We start from the raw sequence: 24,859 nt of genomic DNA, 5'->3' as shown, positions 1-24,859 counted from the left end.
GCGATAAAGTTAGTCACCATCAGTTTTTCTACAGTTGTGTGCTATGTGCAATTGAAAATATGTGCAGAAAGAATCCTTAAAGCTTTAAAAATGCTTTAAACATGACATCTAGGGCCCTATTCATCCTCATTGTGACACCCTGACACTCCAATATTCACCACTGTCATGTAATTAGGATATGTTCTGTACAAAGTATGCCTTGTGAGGTATCATTCTAAAAGTCTAGATCTGCTAGACAGTAATATCTCATTGGATTGTATGTGAAATTATAAAGTTTGGTAATGTATGTGTTACTGAAACATGTGAGGTTGAAAACACCCACAAGCAGCCTTTCATGTACTACAGTAAAAAGGCCAAACAATGTTAATGGCTTATTGAAGAAAGGCACAGAAGCATAAGGATTACCCCAGGAACTGTGTACAATAGAAACCTCTCAGAGATAGCATTACACAATGGGAACTGTTTGACCCAGGTCAGAGCAAAAGAGCTTTCCAGCAGGTGGGAAGAAGATATAAAAAGGGGACAATGACATCATGATGGTACCTCACTCTCCCTACAGCAACACACCTGGAAACATCTAAAGGGCCAGGACTCAACTGTGGGAAGTGATGGTTCCAAGCTAGAGGGATTTTTAGCCTGTGTATGAAAACCTGGGAAAGCCAAGGCAGCTTGTGCCTTAAGAATCTGCCAGCTTGTTTACACTCAGGGTGAGAATTTGCTAATTCATATCCTACCTATCTAGTGTGTTAAGATCAGTTTGCAGTTTTGTTTATTTACTAATGCAATCTGCTTTGATCAGTTTGCTGTCACTTATAATCACTTAACATCTATCTTTTATAGTTAATAAACTTGTTTTGGTTTTGTTTAAAACAAGTGTGTGGAAATTATAGCTTGGGGCAGAAAGCTGTTGCATATTTTTCTCCACATTGAGGGAGGGGGTGAATTTTATGAGCTTACGCTGTGCAGTTCTCTGTGCAGTGCAAGATGGTGTAATTTTGGGTTTACACAACTGGGAGGTGCCTTAGCTGAGCCTTCCCATGCAGAGCTGATATCAGCATTGTGTGCGAAGCTGCAGCTGATGTATCCCTATCTGTGTGTATGCTAGTGAAAGCAAGCTTGGAGAGCTTGTCAATTTATCACATCACCACAGTGTGAAAGGGAGCCCAGGCTGGTGGGTCAAGCCGGGTTAAGTGGTATCCCAGTTCCAAGTGGCACCCCGGGGGGAACCCATCACACTCATATTGGAAGAAAGGATTACTACTGTGAGCTTTATAAATGATTGTTTTGTAAATATATTAGCAGTGCACCCCAAACACTTTTAAAAGTCAGAGTTTATCAGCTGGGTCTTCTAGTTTTGCTAGCGTAACTTTCATCGCTGTTATTTTTTGGAAAATTCTGTGTTTGTTTTAAGCTCTTTGCTATATTGTAGCAGCTGAATATCATAATTTGCTCCATTTATATTATTTAGTATTTATACTAATTGTATACCAACTACAACTTTACAAAATGGTTCTTACAATCATTTGTTATATACTACCCATCACCTTCCTATTACATGGCTCTTTCAAATTCCCTGAGCCATGGAAATAATTTTGCTTACTTTGTAGAAACTGCCTGGACACTAATTCCGTTATTAATGGATTTCCATTTCCTTGATATCTTATCTCATCCAACCATCTTCTTTATATTTTCTGTTCCTCCAGGTGATGCTGTCCTGTTCTAGACTTTTCCCTTTCTCTTTTATGATTTTTTGTCAATGCTCTATCTTCTCCTCTTTGTGCTAGCATCTGGATTTGAAACTATATTGCTTTTATATCTTGCCTTGTGATTTTTCATTATTTTCCCATACTGTAATGCCAAACTAAAGTTCATCCATATTAATTCAAGTGTCATTTTATTCTCATGACATCCCGTAGCTTGCTGTTCAAACTGCTTTGGTAGTGCACTTTAGTTCTACAGCATCTCTGTTGTTCCAGTTCTGGGCCTCTACTGAGCAGAGCTTTTGAACTATGCTACATTTGGTGGTGGTTTTGGGATGAGGTCCAGTGGCCACTCAGAATAGTTTGACAGCATCAAATTAATTTGTATTAATAATTTAAGGGAAGATGTGTAACCCCTGATCTTCAGAGATGGGTTAATGTATTTACCCAGTCTACCACCTTTCCCCGCACTGTCATCGGTTTTAGTTTTGATCTGTGAGAAATATTTCTGAATAGATAATAGTGCCATGAAAACCTGTAAGATAGCAGTTCAAAGCAGCATTCACCATTACAGGAAAGATTTGTAAACTTTATGCCATTGAGGAAGGCATTTTTATGTAGCATTAAGAGAAAAATGTTCTCTTTTGAACACAATTATTTGCTATTTGATTTTTCTCTTACTGTTATGTAAATGGTTGTGTAGTAGAATTATCAAGTGTTCCACATTTTTGTTCTTTAACTTACTGTTTACTTGGAACAGCACATTAGAACATGATATCTAAATTGGAGACAGTTTTTCAAATTAATGTTAGTACAGATGAATCCTACAATTTTACAGCTGTCTGTTTTGAAATGTAATGAGCACTATACAGGGAATTGGTTTTAGTTTCTGGAATACAGCATGTTAAATCTCTATCAGTATGCGTGGTTCTTGCTGTGGTTATACTTTTATGTATTCCTATAAGACACTTTGCAAGATTCTGTGAATCCTGGTATAACATTGGGTCAGCAAAATAAATCACGTATGGACAAGAAAGATTAATTCATTAATTATAGCCAGAGTCAACTTACGTTTACATAATTTATCATTAAGCTTGTATTTGAGCTGAAAATCCATAAAAACATTAGGTTTAATTTTAAATGACTATCTCAACCAGCCCGTTTTCCTCAGTAGTATGTTTGTGTACTATAAAATGGATGTCAAATGCTTATTTACATTTTTAAGCTGCCCATCACTGTAATATCCCAGCAAATCAAATTTCATATTCTAAAATAAGTACTTGAGTCATCACATCTGTGTTTAAGTTAGTAGGTAACTCACATGAATTGCACGAAGCTTAAGATACTCTCTTTCTTGCCAGGTGCCTTTAGCTTACATAGCAAAACACTTCTGATAGCACAAACTATAAACACCTTTTGATTTAGTGTTCTAGTTTTCTAATCTGACCTGTTAAATCATTGTTACACTATTGATGTTATGTTTAACATAGGAGTACTCAGATTAATCACATTATTCACCGGTAAGTGAATTTTCCTATCAAAGATGCACTTATTTCTCATTCACAATGCTGCTATCTTTGTAAAGCATAAGTATCCCTGTGATGGAACCTTTATTTTGGTCAAATAAAGTGAAGTTTGTTATTTATTTCATATTAAGATATTGTCAATATGTGATAGGCACAAACACATAGGGGTTTATGGTTCCTGCCCCAAAAGCGTTTACAGCTTGGAAGACACAGGAAGAAAAACCAGTCTAGCAAACTGGTTTGGAAAGTGATTTCCAGCTCCATGGTGGCATAGCACCCAGTGTGAGGCATTGGCAGCATGCTGGGGCATTGGTTGGGGCTAATGTATCTGCTGCGGGTGGATCCACGGACAGTTATCCAGCACACAGTGGGAGTGAAAGGGGTAAAGAGGCTATTGTAGCCTCCCCCTTCTCTTCTGCAGAGATCACCAGAGCCAGCCAGCTAGTACCGATTCCCAGGATTTGGGCATAGTGCTAAAACTGTTCTAAATCTCATGCTTCTTTTTGCTAATGGATCTAGTCAGTGCACACTAATCCCAACATATGATATTCTTGAAACCCAAATATTCCCATTGCTTTTTCTTCTAAGCCTCATTTCCTCTATGCGGCTGCTAAAATTGGTAATTATAATGCCCATTTGGCCAGATGTAGCTTACTCCAATGGGGAAACAGCAAACGGCTTAACAGCTTCTGGACCAGTTCAGTTAGGTTCTCCGATGATAGTGCTGCTGCACAAGATTCAGAGTGAGAGTCCCCAGTGAGGGTGCTGCATTTTCCTAAAATATGGGTACGCATGTGAGCAAAGCTTTCTACAAGTTTTCTGTGCAGGCTGCACTGTAGGAAAGAACTCTGCATATGTTGTCACATCAGTGATCTGGATGATGGGCTGGATTGCACCCTCAGCAAGTTCGCGAACGACACTAAGCTGGGGGGAAAGGTAGGATCCAGAGTGACAGAGACAAATTAGAGGATTGGGCCAAAAGAAATCTAATGAGGTTCAGCAAGGACAAGTACAGAGTCCTGCACTTAAGACGGAAGAATCCCATGCACCGCTATAGGCTGGGGACCGAATGGCTAAGTGGCAGTTCTGCAGAAAAGGACCTGGGGATTACAGTGGACGAAATGCTGGATACGAGTCAGCAGTGTGCCCTTGTTGCCAAGAAGGCTAACAGCATATTGGGCTGCATTAATAGGAGCATTGCCAGCAGATCAAGGGAAGTGATTATTCCCCTCTTTTTGGCCCTGGTGAGGCCACATCTGGAGTATTACATTCAGTTTTGGACCCCCCACTACAGAAAGGATGTGGACAAATTGGAGAGTCCAGTGGAGGGCAACAAAAATGATTAGGGGGCTGGGGCACATGACTTATGAGGAGAGGCTGAGGGAACTGGGCTTATTTAGTCTGCAGAATTGAAAAGTGAGAGGGGATTTGATAGCAGCCTTCAACTATCTGAAGGGGAGTTCCAAAGAGGATGGAGCTAAGCTGTTCTCAGTGGTGTCAGATGACAGAACAAGGAGTAATGGTCTCAAATTACAGTGGGGGAGGTCTAGGTTGGATATTAGGAAAAACTATTTCACTAGGAGGGTGGTGAAGTACTCGAATGGGTTACCCAGAGTGGTGGTGGAATCTCCATCCTTAGAGGTTTTTAAGGCCCAACTTGACAAAGCCCTGGTTGGGATGATTATTTGGGGTTGGTCCTGCTTTGAGCAAGAAGTTGGACTAAATGACCTTCTGAGGTCTTTTCCAACCCTAATCTTCTATAATTTTATGATTCTAATGCTTTCCACTTGCTACCACAGTTCAGGCATCAGACTGAGCTCTGTGGGCATGTAGATACAGTATTATGGTATCTTGCATGCTTTCCAAGGTACTTTAGTCAGCTAAAATGTTGTGAGCCACGAACTTTTTATGTTATGATTAAATTGCCATTTGCTTTAGAATTTCAGTTAAACTCTCAGGTATTATGCCACCTAAGGTTTAATAAAACAAACACTCAGTTATTTCACATCCCTTCAGTTTTTTTCAGTGTTGAACAGATGGAATGCTGCCAATTCTTCCTTTTTTTTTTTTTTTTTTTTTTTTTTTTAACTTCAGATAATTTCTAAGGCTTATGTGTTAATCGTATAGTTTGTAGCTTTCTTTCAGCAGATCTACTTTGATGGCTGTTCCCTTTCGTTTCATCAAGGACATGTTTTTTCTGTTTCAGTGCTATTTATCCCCAGGCTTTGGCCTGCCTCTTCAATCCAAGTGGTAAAATTTCAGCATTTTAACTCTGCTCCCTTGGCAGAGCTGAAAATGTGCACCTGATAAGCCATCTTGAAAGAACTTTTAGTGCAGTTTTTCTTTGAGTGCTTCTATTCACCAATAATCAGTTTTTCTTTCCAGGACAAACTGGGTATCTAGAATGTTTCACCATTCACTCTGACCATTTTAAGGGTACGTCTATACTTACCTCCGGGTTCGGCGGTAAGCAATCGATCTTCTGGGATCGATTTATCACGTCTTGTCTAGACGCGATAAATCGATCCCGGAAGCACTTGCCATCGACACCGGTACTCCTGCTCCGCGAGAGGAGTGCGCGGAGTCGATGGGGGAGCCTGCCTGCCTGCCACATGTGGACCCGCGGTAAGTACCTTGTAATTCGAACTAAGATACTTCGACTTCAGCTACATTATTCACGTAGCTGAAGTTGCGTATCTTAGTTCAAACTGGGGGGTTAGCATGGACCAGCCCTGAGTATAGTCTTTTAGGTAATGGATCTACTCATTTAATTTTCTGCCTTCAGAGATTCTCTGGGCTCTGCTACTACAACGATCTAAGAATTTTACTTCAATAGTTGTTTGCAATTTATTCCTGAGCAATGCAACTTCTTACAGTAGCTCAAACTACTTACATAGCTGTTGACCCAGAAGTAAAGAATGGTAGGAAGAGGAATGTTACAACAATAAAGGGATTACGAAAGCCCTGTGATTAAAATTGGAGGTTGCCTTATAGAATCATAAGAAGATATGGGCCCTTTGGAATGAAATCTGAGTTTAAGAACTAAAACTCACTCTTGTTCACTCCATCAGAGGCTAAGTCAAACAGTGTTCAGGGCACGATATAAAAGTATTTAATTGCCATTCTTGAATGCCATAATGATAGAAACTGTGAACGTTAGCAAAATAAAAATTGCGTTACTAAGTACTTTGTGGCATAGTACGTTGGCAATATCTTTAACCCAATGAAGCTTTGGATCTTCCTCGCGAGGCACAACAAAAAAAATCTTTAGAGATGGTATGCAACTAGTGTATGTGTCATGGTTTTAAGGAGATTGCAGCAGCCCAATCTAGTTCAACATAACTTTCCACATAGGAACCAGAGAAGTGCAGAAGCCAAAAGATGAATACATATAACGAGGATTTGGGAAAACTTTTCCATAATGGACCAACTGACCTATTTCAATTTGAAGCCAATAGTGTGTTGCCAGTGTGCAGACAAACTTGTGATATATATGGAGTTTTTTTTAAGAGAGTATTTTCCAATTGCTTTAGCCTCTGACTATATGTATGTCTGTTTATCTTTATTGCGAGATCTCTGGGGTAGGGCTGTTTCTTCTTGTCTGTCTGGAAAGTGCGTAGCACATAATGGGCACTACCATAAAACAAATAGTACCACTGTACTTGTGTAGATATTACTGTTCTTTACACTATTTACATTTATTAAAGCATTTTCAGGTCGTACTGATGCAGCTGAGCACACTATCACTTAAGCTGGCGAAACTTATGTCATTCAGAGATGTGCTTTTTTCACACCTCCGAGCGACATAATTTTTGCCAGCATAAGTGGTAGTGGAGACATGGCCAGTGTGTCCATTAGTCTGAGCAAGTAGTTCTGGGTCAGCTGAACTTCCTTGCAGAGAGCCCTCTTCCATTTCTCAGGAAGAGTACTGTAAAATGGACGTGAGTGCAGCTTGGAAAGATCGGCATTCACACACTCAGGTTCAGGGGCAAGAGAGGAAATTGAGAGTAGTGAAGACACAAAAAGGAAATGCTTCCATTGCTATGGTGAGAAGAGGGAGGATGTAGGCTCATTCCCTCCCAGCAGCCGGGGACAAGAGGACAAGAATTCCAAGCTGCCCTGCTTTGTTGTGTATGTGTTTCAAGTGAATTTTCAAATACGCACACAAATGTGGGGCCTTGGTGAGGCTGCTAGAAGGAAGAGGTGCACTTACCTAAACAAGATACTTCTATGAGACCCCAGAAATCTTACTGGTGCCTCAACAACAGAATTGTGTACCTCTATTCTATAACTTACTACATTGAGAAGTTATTGAGATAAAAAACATAGTGGCTCAAAAAAGCCTTGTTGGGCTATTTTGTCCTGTGCACCCTACTTCCACTTAGGTCCAGGAGTTCCTTTGCCTTAATTTTTGAAGAACTTAATCCAATGGAAACCTTATAATGATGGTGCCTCAATTGCATTCCTAAACAGACTGCTTTGTTTGCCTAATCCATGAATTCTTTCCTAATATTGTACTTGAATTTTTTTCTTCTAAATAGGGCCATCAAGCAATTAAAAAAATTAATCAGGATTAATTACATGATTAAAAATTAATTGGGCAATTAATCACACTTTTAAACAATAATAGAATACCATTTAAATATTTCTACATTTTCAAATATATTGATTTCAGTTACAACACAGAATATAAATTGTACAGTGCTCACTTCAAATTTTGTAATCAAAAATAAATATACACTGTAAAAAACAAAAGAAATAGTATTTTTCAATTCACCTAATAAAAGTATGGTAGTGCAATCTCTTTATCATGAAAGTTTAATTATGTACCAAAAAAAACTGCATTAAAAATAAAATAATGTAAAGCCTTAGAGCCGACAAGTCCACTCACTCTGACTTCTTGTTCAGCCAATCGCTCGAATAAACAAGTTTGGTTACATTTGCAGGAGATAATGCTGACTGCTTCTTGCTTACACTGTCAGGCCTGAAAGTGAGAACAGGCATTCACATGGCACTGTTGTAGCCGGTGTCTCAAGATATTTATGTGCAGATGCACTAAATCAGTGGTTCTCAAACTTTTGTGCTGGTGACCTCTTTCACATAGCAAGTGAGTGTGACCCCTCTTACAAATTCAAAACACTTTTTTTATATATTTAACACCATTATAAATGCTGGAGGCAAGTGGGGTTTGGGGTGGAGGCTGACAGCTCGTGTCCCCCCCATGTAATAACCTCATGACCCCCAAGGGGTCTTGACCCCCGGTTTGAGAACCCCTGTGCTAAAGATTCATATTTCCCTTCATGCTTCAACCACCATTTCAGAGGACATGCATCCATCCATGGTTTGGGTTCTGTAGTTTCCTCATTGGAGTGTTGCTCTTTTAAGACTTCTGAAAGCATGCGCCACACCTCATCCCTCTCAGATATTGGAAGGCGCTTCAGATTCTTAAACCTTGGGTCGAGTACTGTAGCCATCTTTAGTCTCACATTGGTACCTTCTTTGTGTTTTGTCAAATCTGAAGTGAAAATGTTCTTAAAATGAACAACATGTGCGGGGTCATCATCCGAGACTGCTATAACATGAAATATATGGCAGAATGTGGGTAAAACAAAGAACAAGAGACATACAATTATCCCCCAAGGAGTTCAGTCACAAATTTAATTATGCATTATTTTTTTAATGAGCGTCAACAGCATGGAAGCATGTTCTCTGGAATCGTGGCCGAAGCATGAAGGGACATACGAATGTTTAGTATATCTGCAACATAAATACCTTGAAATGCTGACTACAAAAGTGCCATGCAAATGCCTGTTCTCTCTTTCCGGTGAAATTGTAAATAAGAAGTGGGCAACATTTTCTCCCATAAATGTAAACAAACTTGTTTGTCTGAGTGACTGGCTGAACAAGAAGTAGGACTGAATGGACTTCTAGGCTGTAAAGTTTTACATTGTTTTGTTTTTGAGTGCAGTTATGTAATAAAAAATCTACATTTGTAAGTTGCACTTTCACGATAAAGAGATTGTGCTACAGTACTTGTATGAGGTGAATTGAAAAATATTATTTCTTTTATTGTTTTTACAGTGCAGATATTTGTAATCAAAAATAATATAAAGTGAGCACTATACACTTTGTATTCTGTGTTGTAATTGAAATCAATATATTTGAAAATGTAGAAAAACATCCAAAATATTTAATAAATTTCAATTGATATTCTATTATTTAACAGTGGAATTAAAACTGTGATTAATCACGATTAATTTTTTTAATCGTGATTAATTTTTGAGTAAATTTTAACTGCAAATTTTAACTGTCAAATTAATCGACAGCCCTACTTCTTAATTATACAAGAAACAAACACTCTTATATAATGTCTTCCTCTTTTTTTTTTCATGTCTTTTCTGACCCTTGAGTACCATCACTGTAGTCACATGGAGCTTTTTGCATATTTTTTCTAATGTTCAGTTGTTTTGTATGACAGTTTCTTTTGGTGTCTTCCATTCTTTTCCTGTGTCTTCATCTTTGTCTTCTATTCTTATTATTGAAAAAGTCATCTTTTTGTGATCATTTGACCAAAATCATTCTTCTCCATGGTCATTGCTATTAGGTTGTGACCAATAGTAACATCTTTCCTAGTTGCTTTTGCAGCTTTTAATCAAAAATTATTCAGGACTCTTTAAAATCTTTCTTATATTTGTGTCTTACCATGAGTGCCTTAGCAAATATCTAGATAATTAAAATCCCCATGACTCCTGAGTCCTGGAGTAGTGATATTGGTATTATACAGTTGAGTAGGTTTTATCCAATTTTTCATTGTAGTCTGTAGCAAGTGACCACTGGAATTTACCCTCTGATTTATATGGGTCTGGCCATAAACCATAAACTTTTACTTTTATCCTTTCCCTCAGAGTCAGTCTGTATTTCACTTTGTACATGTTTTAATGTACAGTGTAATGTTACCCCATTTTTTGACTTTTTCCTCTCCAGAAAAAATTATATCCTTATATATTACAGACATCCTGCCTTGTTTCTTGAAATATCATCCTTTACCTAATTTTGCTTATTTCCTGTAGTTTTAGCGTCAGTCTGTGATTATTTCAGATTATTTTGTATCTCGTTCTTCCTCCATTTTTTTAACCATTTGCCCCTTTTGTAATTACCTTAGAATTTACCTGAAAAGGAAATGATTATCTCAATTCACTTTCTGGTTTACATATCGGTACTAGACAGAGATTATTCCCCAATCTGGTGAAGTTAGGATTGTCTGTCTGATTCAAACTCCTTTTCTCCAAAATGACTAATGCTTCATTATTCTTTATTATTAATACTAATACTTAATTTGAATTCCTTCTCTGTTGACCACCTCTTTAACCATTTGTTTCTCTTACCCTCCTTTTTCTCCCTTGGCATTCTCTATACTGTATCTGTAGAGTTTCAGAAATGACCACTTAGTCTAACGCTTTCACTTTCCTATGCTAATTCCTGAACTGTACCACTGATTTATTTTCTCATTAGTCAGTACCTTTATCTTGTTTCCCACTTGAGTCACCTTCTCTGAGCCCCACTTGGTCTCTTATACTTGTACTTTTAACCATCTGAAAGTTTGGAGTGAAATTTTAAGACCACTTAAACTACCTTTAAATGTCACAGGCAGGAGCTAAATCTGGTATTAAACAAATAACTATACTACTCCTACCTGCTCCTCCAGATCTCATGGCTTATCTTTGACACTACACGTGGAATTTTCTTTCTTAAAATAGTAGTATTTTTCCAAGTAAAATAAGAAACTTGAATAAGGTCTGAACTGACAGATGTAAAGCTAAAACACAGCTACAATTAAGAGACAAAAATTAGAGGGAAATGACTGAGCAATTTCACCACAGAACCTGAACTTATACGAGAGACTGCTGAGCTGGAATTGATATGCAAACTAGACACAATCAGCTCAGGATTGAATAAGGACTGGGAATGGCTGAGCCATTACAAACATTGAATCTATCTCCCCTTGTAAGTATTCTCACACTTCTTATCAAACTGTCTGTACTGGGCTATCTTGATTATCACTTCAAAAGTTTTTTTTTTCTCTTACTTAATTGGCCTCTCAGAGTTGGTAAGACAACTCCCACCTGTTTATGCTCTCTGTATGTGTGTGTATATATATCTCCTCAATATTTATTCCACTCTATATGCATCCGAAGAAGTGGGCTGTAGTCCACGAAAGCTTATGCTCTAATAAATTTGTTAGTTTCTAAGGTGCCACAAGTACTCTTGTTCTTTTTCAACTTATACTGTACGCTACCAGCCAGAGTTACACTGTCAGAATCCGGTCACACCCTGATGTAGGGCTCCAGGATAGAAAATCCACCCTGGGAATGGGTGGGGGTGTTGTGGTGATGAAAAAAACCTATAAATTTTCTTTTCACCAGAGCCTGCGGAGGATGGTCATATCTCCAGAACTGAGTGGTGTGGTTAGGGTACCAGGAGGATGGGCTGATTCAGCCCTCAGTAGACTACTGAGGGACATCAGCAATGGAAATACCATCTGCACTCTTTGGCTCTCACATGAATAAAATATATTTCATGAACTTCAAAATTATTTCATGATGAAATTGTCATTAATATTCAAGCATACAAAAATTGGAATATTGGGGACAGCATGTGGAAGGCACTCTTTTGCATTGCAAGAAATCACCTTCTGGTGAGTTGGTTTCTGCTAACTCCCTTCTCTGTAGGTACGTCTACACTGCACACTCCTTTTGGCAGCATGTACGGTACATTGCACGCCCCCTAACGTGGGTATAAATATCAATATAGGCCATTAGGCACTGCTTAGGCAAGTAAAGACACTCCTGAATCCTGTGGGTATATACGCTACTACATGGCTCTCTAGTCACCCAAATCGTGCCTCCCTGTCTATGCTACTATTTTGAGCAGTATAATGTCCCGCTGCTTCGTCACTGCCGGAGCCTTTTCCCACTGCAGGGAAAGACTTGGGCAGTGGAGAAAGGCTCTGTCAGGGAAGGCAGTGGGAAAAGGTTCCGAAAGCTCCCCTCTGTCAAGTCTTTCCCTGCTGCCTCCATCTGCCAGAGCCTTTTTCACTGCAGCATATAGCTACACATACTCTAAAGGCCACAACAAGAGCTATGCAGTCTAGATGTAGCCTTTTTGTTGATGGTCCATGTTAATGGTGCACCATGTTGATCATGCATATTCTATTAAACAGTGATTAAAAATACCTGTTCCCTGTCTTCAGGTCATGTTTCAGAGTTGGTAGCATTGGTGGTGCTACACTGCGGCAGAAAAATGCTTACAAATTCTCCCAATGTATGCAAGGCCATAGATATTTGTTTGCTTGACTCAAACAGTGGTAAAAGACCAATTAGATTAATTGACTCTGCTTTAATAGGACTGACATACTCATAATTGATTGTTACAAATGCATGAGAAATACAGTTTCCTAGGTGCTTAACAAAATGTGCTGTATTGTATTTTTCCTGATATGTATTTGAAAGACAATTCCTAGTGTAATTTATTAAGCATCTCCCTTCAAAAACAATCTTCAATTAAAATTGTTTATATTTTTAACAACTTACTGATTGCATTTGACTGTCAGTCGCTTTGAGTGAATTAAACTTTAAAAAGCTTTCTTGGTATGAATACAAAAGAGAATTTAAAACATTAGTGCAGCCAGAATATGTATCAGAATTTATTTTTAATGTGTCAGTTACATCATTCACAGTAGCAGCTAGCATAAAAATATTTCAAACTACTGGTTTCATAGCATTGTGTGACTCAATAGAAGGTACATAGCAAAACAGGGTCTGTGTATAGCAAGTCAGATGGTAAATTAATATTAAGTACCAATGACTGATACTTGCTATAAGACTGTAATTCAGCTCAACTAGAAGTTATGGACTTGATGCAGGAATCACTTGGTGAAATTGTATGGCCTGTGTTCTGCAGGAGGTCGTACACTGTGTATGACTCTCCTGCCATATACTGAGATATCCACAGCAAGCCAGTCTGCCTAAAGGCCAGGTGAATTACTTTCTATCCGACGGCTATGACGGGTGTGATTTACTAGTACTCCACACAGCTCTTTCTAAGCAACCACATTTATTCAGATGGTGAAAACATATAAAATACAAAATGTAGGATATATGGGAACTTCAGGAAACTGAGAAATATTCCCTGTGGCCCGCCGCTTCCCGCAGCTCCCATTGGCTGGGAGCGGTCAACCGCGGCCACTGGGAGCTGCGGAGGGCTATGCCTGTGGACGGTCAATGTCAGCAAAATGTCTCGTGACCCACAATCAGATTATCCTGATGGGTAGACTATGAAATGTAAACAATCTGTTAAGTATACAAATGGTATTCAAATAACGGATACAGTGCACTCCCCCTCAGTTTTCAAAATAAATTTGTTAGCAGCATATCTACAAACCAGTTTAATTTCTCTGACTTGTGGTAGAAATTTTTTCATATCAACATGACACAAGTCCAGGTCCTTGTCCTGAGGAGTTTAGTCTCATTTGGAAAGTTATAGCACAAAGCTCTAAAGATGCATCACAGGAACTCAAGTAGATAGTCTTGAGAAATCAGCAGTGGAGGATGAGACTACAGAAGGGAGTTTCAAGGGGACATTTGAAAGAGGGCAGAGGGGATGATTGGCTGTAACCTTTCATCTGGTATTCTGCCAGTGTCTGCACTGCAGTTCTTTGGAAGTTGTCTTGACCAAGTGTCTTTTTGTCTTCATCTGTTAAATAATGGCTAATTCTACAACTCTGTGTGACCACTACTAAAATACTGTGTTCAGTTCTAGTGTCCACAATTCAAGAAGGATGTTGGTAACTTGGTGAGAGTTCAGAGCAGAGCCAGGAGAATGATCAAAAGATTGGAAAATATGCCTTATAGTGAGACTCAGTGAGTTAAATATGTTTAAGTTAACAAAGAGAAGAGGTTAAGGAGTGACCTGATCACAGTCTAGAAGTACTGACTTGGGGAACACAAATTTTATGATAGAGGACTCTTCAATCTAGCATACAAAGATATAACAAGACTCTATTGTCATGGACCTGGACATAGGTGGTCCGACCCAGTGGTCAGAGTAATGGTGGTCAGGCCTAGTGGTTGGCACCAGGAACTGGAACCAGGGGTCAAAACCAGAGATAGTGTTAGGAGTCAAGCGAAGGGTCAAAGTCACAGTTAAGAGCCAAGCCCAGGTTGGAGCCAGAATCAGTACCCAGGGATGGCCTATAGGAGCAGGAATCTGGAATAAGGCAGGAAGGCAAGAGGGCAGGAGAACAGGACTGAGAAGCAAGAATCAGGAACAAGGCAGGGCTCAGGAGTCAGGCAAGAAGCCAGGGTCCAATTTATCAGCCAGCCAAGGATTCAGCTAGTTGCTCGAACAACTTCCTGTGCTGTCTCCTGGCTTAAATAGTGAGTCTGAGCCAGTTGGGGAGATCAGACATCTCCTCCAATCAGGAGCTTCATGGGCAGTTCCTCTGGTGAGCTAGGGTCCACTAGCCCACACTCTCTGCTGGTCCCAGCAAGCTGTCAGGTAGTAGCTGCGGTCTAAGGACAGGTGGGATCCACGGACCCAGGTTTGAAACCCACAATCCCTCCCATCACACACACCTTCCCTTAGAGCACTCTCCAGGCATCAGTAGGCTGGATTTTCCAGGATGGTTCTCATGGAAGGTTTTTACCAGGTCAGGTGCATGGACATTTTCTGTGTGATCCCAGGAGCATTCTTTGGTACCATAACCCTCCCAATCAGTCGAATACCTTAGTTTATCCTGTTTCATTCTGGCATCAAGGATCTCACGGACAACATATTCATCGTGCCCTTGAATACATATTGGTGGGGGAGGGCAGTTCAGAGTGGTGAGGACACAGGTCTATGTATGGAGCTTTAGAAGTGATATGTGAGACACCGGATGGATCCAGATGGATTGAGGCAGGAAGAGTTCTAAGGTAACCAGGTTGATTTGTCAGCAAATTCAGTAGGGGCCCAGGAACTGGTAATCCAGTTTACGAGATGGCCTGTTTGTCTGCAGATGTTTGGTCAAAAGCCACACCATCTGATCTATGGAAAATGTGAGTACTTCTCATTGTCGGTGATCTAGTCTGCCTCCCACTTCCCTTCTGGAAATCAGAACAAGTGCATATAATCTTCCTTTTTACCCTGCCTGTCTTCAAGCTGTAACAAGCTGTTACTACTCTATACCACTCTTCCAATAATGGGATTTATCCCACCAAGTCTGTGATGCAAGTTAAGTCATAATTTAGCTTATGTACTAATACTTTCAGTTCTTTATTCCCCATTGCATTTCTGTATAGACATCTAAGATGTTGAGCAGATACCCCACTGCTTTCCCTCTTGTTTTCTTCCATGACACTGTTGTAATTTTCCATGTCTCCCACAACACCTAATCCTATGTTTAAGGTCACCTTTTTTATACTTACCTGTGGGCTTTTGTCACCCACCCCACTTTGAACTGACTTTAAAACCCTTGGCGAGTCAGTGCATAAAGATGTGCGTCCCCTTCTTGGTCAGATGAACTCTCTTTCCAGCAGACATTCTTCCTGGAACAAAATCCCATAGTAAAGGAAGTTGAAGCCCTCCTGTAGACATCTCCAGGGTATGTGTGTCCCTGGCTGGGCCCTTACCCTCAACTGGGAGGATGGACAAGAACACAACCTGCACCCCTGACCCCTAGCTCCAAGAGCCTTATTATGGTCACTGCTGATCTGCTTAGGGTCAGATCTGGCAGTATCATTAGTGTCCACATGGATTTGCAGCATGGAATAGTGGCCATAGGGGACAGATAAGCCTCGGCAGCCTTTCCATAATCTCTCAGACACAGGCTAGGCAGGTAGCACACCTGGCAGGCCACCATGTCAGCAGATGGATACCTCCATTCCCCTCGTAAGGGAGTCCCTGACTATCAGCACATTACATCTCCTCCTCTCGGGTACAGCCTTGAGGGCGAATGGCTCCTCCTCCTCAGCTCTTGGAGTCTGCTCTTCATCTCCTGCTGCCAGTACAGCTTGCCAGTTCTTCACAGGGAGGAGCACTGTCTATTGCCCAAGATGGCCAGCAACCAGTCTTCTTGCAGCGCAGCCAGTTCTCTTAGATTTTAAGGTCAGAAGGGGCCATCCTGATCATCTAGTCTGACCTCCTACACATTTCACCTTTCAGTATGACTCGTATTCTTTCCTTTAACCAGTTCCTTATCCACCTTTCAGTTCTCATAATTAATCCCCATCTTCTCCAATTTAACTAATAATTTCCCCTGTGGAACAGTATCAAATATCTTACTAAAATCCAGGTAGATTAGATCTACTGCATTCTCTTTGTCTAAAATATCAGTTATCTTCTCAAAGAAAAACATCAGGTTGGTCTGGCACCATCTACCCTTTGTAAAACCATATTCTATTTTCTCCCAATTACCACTTTCCTTCTACGTCCATAACTTTCTCTTTCAAAATTTGTTCCAGGACCTTGCATACAATTGAGATCAAACTAACAGGCCTGTAGTTTCCCAGATCACTTCTTTTCCCCTTCTTAAAAATAGGTATTACATTAGCAATTCTCCAGTCATAGGGTACAACCCCAAAATTTATGGATTCATTAAAAATCTTTGTTTTTGGCCTTGCAATTTCATGTGCCAGTTCGTTTAATATTCCTGAATAGAGATTATCTGGGCTATCCAATCTGTTTGAGTTTGCCATCCACCTCAGATGCAGTAATTTCCACTTCCACGTCCTCATTTCCATTAGCCACCCTGCCACTACCACCTCTTCATTACCCTTACTGAAAACTTGAGTATTCATTTAGATGTTGGCTATGCCTAGATTATCTTTAATCTGCAGCCCATCCTCAGTGCTTAGCGCTCCCACTTCTTTCCTTGTTTTCCTTTTCTTTTTAGTGCTATAGAACCTTTTACTACTGATTTTAATTTTCTTTTCAAGTTCCAACTCTGCTTGGCTTTTTGACAGTTCTCATTTTTCCCTACACTTGCTGACATTCAAGAGGTAGTTTTTCTTGCTGATGCTTCCCATCTTCCATTCCTTGCAGGCTTTCTGCTGTCTATTAATAACCTACTGGAAATGCTTGCTGATCCAGTTCTCCTTCCTCATCTGGTGCTGCTGTAGTCAGTTAGCATCCTCCATCCCAGATGTCTCCATGTGCATTCTGTCGCTGAAGTTCTCTTGCTCCCAGATGCTATGCAGATGAGCCACCTCCTCCTGCAACTCTTTTATCTCTCTTATGGCTTCCTGCTCATTATTGCCCACTGAAGTGCTCCGGGAAGGTGATGACAGGTCCTGGCTCGGGGCGGGGGGTGATGTGGCATTTTTCTCTGCACAGAGTTGATGGACTTGTTCATGTAGTGCCTGATTCTTGTCCATCAGCATGCAATCCACATCTGCATGGCTTGGTTGTCTGTCTGGAGGTGGATCACCCACTGATGGAGTGCTGGCATTTCTCAGGGTAGGGGATCTTCACTAGGTCCATGCCTGGCTGGGCCAGTTGGAGGGGGTGTTGATCCAAGCAAACTGTTGTGGACCAGGATGTAGGTGGTTATACCTAATGGTCAGAGCAGTGATGGTCAGGTCTAGTGGTTGGAGCAGGATTCAGGAGCCAGGAACGGGATCCAAGAGTTGGTGTCAGAGTCAGGAATTAAGCCAAGGTTTCGGAACCAGAGGGTGAGGCGTAGAAGCGGGGATCTGGAACAAGGCAGTAAGGCAGGGACAGGACAGGGTGTCAGGAATTAGGAAGAAGGCAGGGCTCAGGAGTCTGGCAAGAAGGCAGAGTCCAATGTAGTAGCCAGCCAAGGATTCACCCAGTTGCTCAGAAAACTTCCTGTTCTGCCTCCTGGCTTAGAAATAGCAAGTCTGAGTCAATTGGAGAAGCCAGATATCTCCTCCAATCAGGGGCTTTGAGGACAGTGTCACTGAGTTATGCTCCACCATCCCTCACTCCCCGCTTTTCCAAGCATGCTGTTGGGCAGTGGCTTCCTGGGGACCCAGGTTCAAGATCTGAGATCCTTCACACCAATGACTGGAAATTGAAGCCAGACAAATTTAGATTAGAAATAAGGTGCACATTTTTTAAAACGAGGTTAATTAATCATTGGAACAATTTAGCAAAAGGGTGTGGTGGATTCTCCATCACTAGAAATTTTTAAGTCATCTTTTTTCTAAAATATCCACTAGTTTACACAGCAATTAATTCAGTGCAATTCTATGGCCTGTGTTATAAAGGTCAGATGATCACAATGGTCACTTCTTACTTCATAATCTACGAATTCACATGAGTCATTCCATTGAAATAAATGGTACTACTTAGATGTGTATGGACTATTCTCATGAGTAGTAAAGGTTTAGGAATAGGTTATAAAGCTCAGGAATAAATTATAAGGCTCTGATATAGGTAAGAGTAGATTTTATATTCTTGATGCATCTAATACTTGATATCTGATACTCTTGAGGAATGCCTCTGAGGGTTCTGTCTTTAAGGCTAATGAATGTATACTGCTTAATTTTATTTGTGTGTTTATCTCCATTTTTGCTGAGACATTTAAATACATCTTTCAAAGAGGAACATTCATTCCTGAATTGGTGTGAAATTAAGATGCCAATTTTACAAAAGTACTTTTATTTTAAAACATATCGAAGTGTACTTTAAAATCTACAGGGCAGAGAATGCATTTTAATTTTGCACAAATACTATATTTCATCTTGGAGAGCAGCAGTTTGTTTTCACACCCAACCTCTTCTGGTATTACCATAAATTCTTCTAGGCTGCACAGATGTCACAGAAGAGCTCAGTAATAATAATTATCTCAGAATTGAATTAAAATGATCTGATTAGTGAACATGGTTTTGCAATGTAATTAAGTAAACTGATGCATAGTAGTGACAGCAGCTTCCTTGTTCAAGTGATTGATGTAACCTTGATTGCTTTCCCAGCAAGCTGCATTTGACAGAATTGTAGCTGGTTCAATCATCATTTTATAAAGTCTGGTCATTCAAAATAAAAAGTTAAAACCAAAAATCGTGACTGCCTGCATAATCTTTAAAGAGACAAGGTAGGTGAGGTAATATATTTTATTGGACTAATGTCTATCAGAGGAAGGGACTAGCTTTTGAGCTTCACAGAACATGTGAACACTTGGGCAAAAACTTTTCTCATAGCAGTTGCTCCATGTCTGACCAGATTGCTCAGTCCCTCATCCTCTAAGGAAACCTCCACAGCATCTTCAAAAGACAAGCCTGGGACCTTAAATTCATAACTCTGCTGGACACTAAAAACCATGGATTTAACAGATGTACTAGTTTTATGGCCCTTTCCCACAACGTGTAATACACCCTGCCGCCTACTGACCCTCTATTGTCCCACGACTGCGGAGGTGTTAATTGCCCACCTCATTTTAGATGGTCTCCTACAACATCTGTCTCTCCTTGTATTTAAAACTTGGACACTCTGGTTTCCTTCTCCAGACCTGAAGAACAGTTCTATGCAGCTCAAAAGCTGGTCCCTGCCACCAACAGAAGTTGGTTCAAAAAAGATATGATCTCACCCACCTTGTGTCTCTCATTATCCTCGGACCAGCACAACTAAAACAACACTACAATCAAAAATCTATAATCTTTGTTTGCCTCCCCCACTTTCACTCCACCAAAGTGGATTGATCAGTTCATTGCCATGGGATTTTTGACAGTGTAGCGGAAAGACCTCAATGCTGCTGCAAAAATGGTACTACACTTCTACCCCAATATAACACGACCCGATATAACACAAATTCGGATATAACGCAGTAAAGCAGTGACTCCGGGGGGGTGAGGGCTGCGTGCTCTGGCGGATCAAAGCAAGTTCGATATAACGCGGTAAGATTTTTTGGCTCCCAAGGACAGTGTTCTATCGGGGTAGAGATGTAGTAAAATTATAACTTAGATTGTCAAAAACTTGTTTGCGCCATTATTGAATATTAAGACATAGCTACAAGCATAGGTGCCGACTATCTAATGTGCCAAGAGGTTCTCCCCCGGCTCCGCCCCTACGCCATCCCTTCCCCCAAGGCCCCACCCCGCCACTTCCCGCTCCACTCCATCGCTGCCCTGCCTCTTCCCGTCCCATTCCCCCCCCCCTCCCCAGAGCACACCCCGCCCTAGCTCCTCCACCCTTCCCCACTGCACCTCTTGCATGCCACGGAATAGCTGAGCTGCGGTGGGCGGGAGGCGTTGGGAGGGAGGGGGAGGTGCTGATGGGGGGGCTCACCCACCATTTTTTTCCCGTGGGTGTTCCAACTCTAGAGCACCCATGGAGTTAGTGCCTGTGGCTACTAGTGTCTTATAGCCAGGTTGTTTGAAAATGTAACAATTTCAGTGTAAGCTTTAGTTATATTATAAAATGTTACGGCTGATGAAAGAAATTGCAGGAGGTTTCTGCTTTCTGTCCCCAAGGGCAAGCTAAATGTCAGGAAAAGAGCCTTTCTTAGCCATAAAACCATGTTTAGTATCCCTATGAATGTCTTATCTAGACCAAATCATATTCCTTTGTATAAGATACCAGTTTAATACAATGTAATCATTTATCTCAAGGAAACAAACCACATAAAACATTCATGTTTTAGGAGAAAACCTGATTGTGAAAAGTTGTGTTATCCAAACAATCAATCTAGGTGTAAAGTGGACTTTTTCATCTTCCCAAGAAAAACTTCTAAGGGCTTGTCTACACCACACAGCTTTTAGCAACAAAAGTCACTAAAAGTCAGCGTGTGTGTAAACACTCTTTGTCGGTACTGCGTCGGCACTTTTGCCAACAAAATACTTCCAGCCCCACGAGCGGTGTTAGCTTTGTCGGCAGGTGCTGCATTCACACTGCCACTTGCGTCAGCAAAACTTTTGTCTTTCGCGGGGGTGCTTTTTTAAGTACCCATGAAAGACAAAAGTTTTGTCAACAACTTTGCAGTGTAGACATACCCTAAGTAAACTTGTACAAAAATTTCTACTTCAATGAGTTTTATAATAGCTTTCAAAGTCTCTAGGAAAAACATGTAGTTGCAAATGGTTTAAACCTTTTGTTTGTTTATTGGTGAAATCGCAAATACCTTTATGAAATGCATACTTGCAAATATGTTAGCTAAATGTAAAGCTCCTAATATCGTTGCTATGTAAATGGTAAAATGTTCTGTGTACCGTCATAAAGTCTAATGACCTTGCTAAACTTCTTACTATAGTAAGAAGCCATTTGATTTAAGCAACAAGTTTATCCAACTCAGGAATACAAGAAGAATTGTCTTTGCAAAAATTGTCATGTAATATCAACAACTTCTTTAAAAACTAAACTAAAGACTGTCTGTCTTTAAGAATTATTTAACTTTAAAAGACTGTTTTGAAAACTGAAAACTTTTATATAAAAAAATAGGACTGTTTGGACTTTTTGAAAACAAAATTTCGTTTCCTGTCAAACTAATAAAATTGAAGAAATATCTCAGAAAGCGAATGACTAAAAGGAAAGAGTTAAGATGACCTTTAAAAGTTATATGATGCTTTCTGACCACAAGAAGAACAAAGGCAATTAGAAGAGGGTTGCATATTTATTAGGCAACCTACATGTTCAGGAGCTGAAAGTGTCCCTTGAACCAATGAACAGTGGTCCCCAACACAGTGCCATGGCGCCCGCCGGGGCATCTATGTGCGCCCGCCTACTGGCCACCGGACAAGCAGCCACCAAAATGCTGCCGAGAAGCGGCATTTCGGCGGCGACACCTCTTGATGACGCTACTTCTCGGCGGCATTTTGGCAGCAATGCTTCTTGGCATTGTTGCTTCTCGGCGGCATTTCGGCGGCTGCATGTCCAGTGGCCATGCTCCCATGCCCAGTGCCATGGTGCCCGCCACACGGAAAGGTTGGGGACCACTGCCAATGAAGGAGTGACAGCAACCAACTTTGAATCTACACAAGGCCAAAAAAAATGGAAACAGGAAGGAGAAAACTCTGAAATAAACATTTTTTTCTCTCTCTCTCACTCTCACACACACACACACACACACACACACACACACACACACACACACACACACACACACACACTGCTACTTTGCTTAAATAGCAAGAAGTCCACAACTCACCCTGCCCATCCTTACAAGCAAGCTACTGCAGACAGCTAAGAAGAACAGAGAAGACTTAGAAAGTAACTTGAAGTCTGTAAATCCTGATTTGAGGATTTCAGTAACTCAGCCAGAGGTTATGGGTCTTTTACAGGAGTGGGTGGGTGAGGTTCTGTTACCTGCAATGTGCACAAGGTCAGACTAGATGATCGTGATGGTCCCTTCTGGACTTGAAGTCAATTAGTACCCAAGGAAAACCTCCCCAAAATTTCAACATGGATTGGTGAATGAATGCAAATTAACTAAAATACTGCACAGAGATTAGATTTAAAAACTCTTATAATGATTTTATTTGGATATTAAAATGCAATTGTAATTTACAATATTAAAGTTTCTCCTATTAATCACCAAATGGTTATACCACGTGGTGGGCAAACTACGGCCACCCATGAGCCATTTTAAGCCGGCCCGTGAGACCCTACTGGGGAGCGCAATCTGGGGCATGCCCCGCTCCAGCTGGGGAGCAGAGTTGGGGGCCGCACCACACAGCTCCTGGAAGCCGTGGCATGACCCCACTCCAGCGCGCCAACCGGGGAGCAGGGTCGGGGGCTGCTCCATTTGGCTCCCAGAAGCCGCAGCATAGCCCCGCTCCGGCTCCTACACTGGCCTACCATTTCTTGGTTTTCTAAACTAAATATTTTTAGTAAGTTTTTAATTAATGTTACTTGGCGTCCTACATTTAAATTTATCCCTCTTCTCTAGAACAGCATTTAATTTATTTGGCATGTGCAATCCAGTCAAGCCAAGCCACAGCGTTCTTATCAATGATGTTCAAGGCATGAAGACCTCCCGGAAGTTGTCATTTTGTGGTCCTCAACAATGTGTCATGGTTTTTGGCTGCTCACATCAACATAGTGGACTGTCTCTAAAACAGCATTTAGAAAAGTAGTCTAAAATACTTGACCCACAGTGGGGCAGATATCCTTTCCGAGGCATCTTTTCCTATCCTCTACTACTTCAATGTTATTTGACTTTTCCAGACTGGTTCAGATTCCCTATTCAAGACACCTCATTTTTAAAGAGGATAAAAGCCTACTTTGTAATATTGGTCTCTTCAATAAGTAGTATTTCTGCAGAAGTATATTTTTCTTAGGAAAACTAATTTTTTCCTGTCAGCCAAATCTGTCAATAAATAGCTGATGTTGGGAGTAGGTTTAGTGAACCAGATCACAGTGATGATGACAGATAAGTGCTAGACTATTGGTGAAATGCTGGCCTTCTGGGTAAGAGAGGTGAAAACATTATCTAGTATTATGAGTTGAAATACCTGATCTAGACCTATAATGTTGCAGTTCTGGCCTGAGTGCTGCTGTCACTGTTATTGCTATACTTGTGATATTATTGACTGTTCAGGTGCTATCAAGTTTAAATTAAAATCACTATGTGTTGACTTAGTCATTTTTTCTGTTTTCTATAATCTCAATTTGCCGGAAACATGCTCAGAAAGTAGTTTTAATCTGTCCCTCCTTCTCTTTGAATCCTATTTCTTTAACACATTTTTTCTATCAAATCACAAGAGCCATACTACTTTTAATACCCAAAATCTGGGTATTATCAGACAGGAAAAGACCGTAAAGCCATTTATTCCCTAAAGGATAGATATATAGATAGATGATTTCTTCTTGGCATCATAAACCTGAATGATATAAAAAGAATTGCTTTGTCAGTCTTTGTGAAATATTTAGCCAACTGGCAACAGTCAAAAAGAATACAAAAGGATCTGTTTTACAAGAATAGCACTTATTTAAATAGAGACAATTGAAGAGTAAACAGTTTTTTGTAAATGTGTATGGTTGGGGGTATTGCTATAGCCTCAGCAATTTGACTGTCACCTTGAACATTTCTGAATATTTTTTTTATATGGCAGTTGTATTAATCATAAGTGCATTGAAAGAATTGTTTGCCTGTGAACTGTTTTTATCTTATCTGCCCTATAGATGTGGAGTTTATAAACTTAGTTTTACTGTATAGATTGTTTATTCCTGAAAGATCCCAAAATACTTCATAAATGTAATGTAGACTGCACTTGGTAAACTAGGTGTAAGCAAACAATGTGTTTTAATATGGCTAAATGTATTACATATGGGAACAAAGAATGTAAGCCGTGCCTACAGGATCGGGGGCACTGTCCTGGGAGGCAGTGACTCTGAAAAAGATTTGGAGGTCGTGATGGATAATCAGCTGAACTTGAGCTCCCAGTATGACACCGTGGCCAAAAGAATTAATTATCAGAGGGGTGGCCGTTTTAGTCTGAATCTGTAAAAAGCAACAGAGGGTCCTGTGGCACCTTTAAGACTAACAGAAGTATTGGGAGCATAAGCTTTCGTGGGTAAGAACCTCACTTCTTCAGATGCAAGAAGTGAGGTTCTTACCCACGAAAGCTTATGCTCCCAATACTTCTGTTAGTCTTAAAGGTGCCACAGGACCCTCTGTTGCTTTTTACAGATTCAGACTAA

General features: G+C 40.5%; 1 protein-coding gene across 1 annotated transcript in view; it reads left to right on the top strand.

Annotated features, from left to right (window-relative positions):
• DDX10 (DEAD-box helicase 10) overlaps positions 1-24,859 on the top strand; it is a 308,585-nt gene that overhangs the window by 236,263 nt on the left and 47,463 nt on the right. The window lies entirely within an intron of this gene.

Source organism: Trachemys scripta, chromosome 1 (assembly GCF_013100865.1).
Source record: "Trachemys scripta elegans isolate TJP31775 chromosome 1, CAS_Tse_1.0, whole genome shotgun sequence".
Taxonomy (NCBI): Eukaryota; Metazoa; Chordata; order Testudines; family Emydidae; genus Trachemys; species Trachemys scripta.
Note: the sequence above shows the minus strand (reverse complement) of the source record. Positions and strands in the feature narration are given on the sequence as shown.